The sequence below is a fragment of the Dipteris shenzhenensis genome, chromosome 11, assembly GCF_047967505.1.
Source record: "Dipteris shenzhenensis isolate YYH24624 ecotype China chromosome 11, Dip_SZ_1.0, whole genome shotgun sequence".
In the NCBI taxonomy this organism is placed as follows: Eukaryota; Viridiplantae; Streptophyta; class Polypodiopsida; order Gleicheniales; family Dipteridaceae; genus Dipteris; species Dipteris shenzhenensis.
In genome coordinates this window covers 15,337,276-15,340,112 of record NC_141606.1, presented here as the reverse complement: position 1 = coordinate 15,340,112, position 2,837 = coordinate 15,337,276, and positions in this window count along the sequence as shown.

Sequence of the window (2,837 nt, the reverse complement as noted above, 5' to 3'; positions counted from 1 at the left end):
AAATTTTGCACGTAAAACCTTCTCTCAATAGTTACTTTAATGGTAAACTCTTCTAACCTAATGTTAGCATTTTTACTATAAAGCATTGGGGTTTTGCTTAATTATACAAACCTTGTAACGTCTCAACGTAGTTCTCATTGGTTACTTAACATGGTACGACCGCCCACGTTGCCACATAATTCTCCCCCTTTCTCCTTCTTATATGCTCAACTCTCTCTTGTATCGCTCATGCTCTCGAGCCTCCCTTGCTTATTGTGGTGATGCTTTGAGCCTCCTCGATAGCCTCCAAACTCCCTCAATGGCAACTTCATCGTCCCAAGTTGGCTTTTTGCTCGTCACTTACCTCAGTCTATTACCACCCTAGTACCAACTTCTCTATGGCTCACTCTTTTACCTCATCTCCCTCACACTGGATCTTCCTCTAACTATTACGCTGCCCTTCATTTGCAGTATCCTTCATCGTGACTTTGAGCTACACTCCGGTTCAGCTGTGGCTCTTTCCCTTGTTATGTTCTTGCAAGGTCTATGTTTGCCTCCCCCTTTATTTCGTTTTTAGTAGTTCCTGCGCTGCTCCAACGTACTGTCTTTTCCGGGGCTTGCACTGCTTCTTGCATGGTTGCGTGCTCAGCTGCTCTACCTTACGGTCGCTTAATCCGCTTTTGCTCTTTAGCTTTACTTAGTCAGCAAGGGAATGCGCACCTTCGTCATGGTCTTTTGAGCTGTACTGACGACTGTCCGTAGTCTTTTTACCTCTGCCAGCAACCCTTCATGGTTCTCCCTCTACGTAATTATTGCCTTCTACTTGTCTTCCGCGTCACTATTAAGATCTTTGCGCTTATCCATCCCTTCGTGTTCTCTTGCTGCCAGCTGGTTATGTTATCTCTGATGTTTACATTCAAAGCATTTCGTAGTTTCAACTTTCCTTTTTTGTTGTCGGACGTTCGTCTGTTACAGTCTTTCTTCTTTCACGTTCTCTGATCACTTCCTGTCTCAAGGTTTCGCTACCGCCCAGCCTCTTTATGGCGCTAACGTTCGCATAGGTGGGTTTGTCCCTCGTAGATGGAAAGCCCTTCTTTTCTTGATCTTCCCAGAAGTCCCTGTTCGCTTTTTCTCCATGCAGCTGGCCGTTACTTCTCTTGAAGCCTCGTGATACAGATACATGGACGATATTTTATTGACTAATGTCGATTCCCCAAAAGAAATTTTTATACTACATGAAAATAATGAAATCCACTTTGGATCTACCCCCTCCAATTCTTGGTAATCAAGGAAACAACACTCGATATATAGATGGCAAATGATGGGAAACCTATAGGTATAAAAGTCAACTTTCTAAACATGTCCATCAGTGTCACTAAAAGAGATAATGGAACAATAGTGAGATAGAGAAATTGTTGGAATATGAAGCCAAAGTGAGTCTAAAATGAGTGCTCTAGGTGGTATAGGTGTGGTTTTATAGTCTAGTGAGTCCTAGACATGCCATGTGTCATATTGGGAGATATCCCATAGCCATTGTGACTTTTTAGAGTCTAGTGGCACACTATATAGTGTTGTACTTGTCTATTGTATATCACATCAGTCAACATCAAGCTTTATCTACATGTGAGTATATTGGTTATCATTGCCTTGCACTTGTACTTTCTTTCCATTTTCATTATGCTTTCCATCTTTCCATTCCGTTCCTAGTGTTAGAGTGATGCTCCCCTCTCCACATGTCCCTTCATGTGGTATCAGAGCTATGTTCCTAGCCCTGCTTTCCCTTTCCCTTCCAAGAGGTTGAGGTGAGGGAGGGCAATGAAGCTACTCTCCCTCCTCCGCCTTGGAAGGCTACACTCTTCTCTCCTTCCTTGAGCTCTCTTCTCCTCCTACCCAAGCCTCATCAATGTGAGTTGAATGCTGCCCATCTACAACATGTTGTTTATTACCATCAAATGGAGCTGGAGTTGGTGAGTGGAGCTGAAGTGGAGTTGGAGCTACTGCGGATTTTGCTTGCCATTCTGCCTACCATTTTGAGACCTATGACCAGTGCGGTGCTTATATCTTGAGCTACAAGTAGAATTTTGATTTGGTTTCTGAAAGAAAGTTAAAGTACACTTAAAGAGCTACAAATTTCTGTTTACTTTGTCTCAATCAGAGCTCTGTATCAAAATGTATTCCATCTGCAAGGTGTGATGAAATTAAGACTGCATTTCATCATCTGTTGATGTTTGTATCGGCTACTTCCCATGGGTATCTTTGTGAGCTTGTGCAACGAAATATGATCTGTTATCTTCTTGAGCAAATGAAGATGGATTTATGGGTGTGTTTTCTTTACTCACGAAGACATAGACTTGCTCGTGGAGAAACATGGGCAAGCTGCTTCTCACACTAATTTTTTGTTTCTCCAATTTCTACCCCAGATTTTAAAATTTCCAAGGATTTCTATGGTGTGAGGGTTCCTAACTATTGAAGGAACACATTGCTTCAAAATTTTGGGAAGCCCCAAATTCTTAAAACCCTAATTTTTTGCTAAACCCTAATTTGTAGAATTTAGGGCTTTTTTGATTTTTGCATCCTTTCAACTCCATTGAAGCCCCCAGCATGTAAATCATTTGGGGATTTCCACATTCATGTAAATTTATCACTATTTTGCCCATTCACTTGGGAACTTTGCCCCATTTGGGCATAAGTGCTCAAGTTTGAGCCTTCACCCCAACATTGCTTATTTGATCGGTGCCTGAGGTACTTCACATTGATTGACTTTTCGATTGCTCATGGTACCTAAGGCCTCTACATCAACTTTTGGGTGGCTCTCACTTCAACACGTTGAGAGTTATGCAGTGATCACTCCGCAAGTT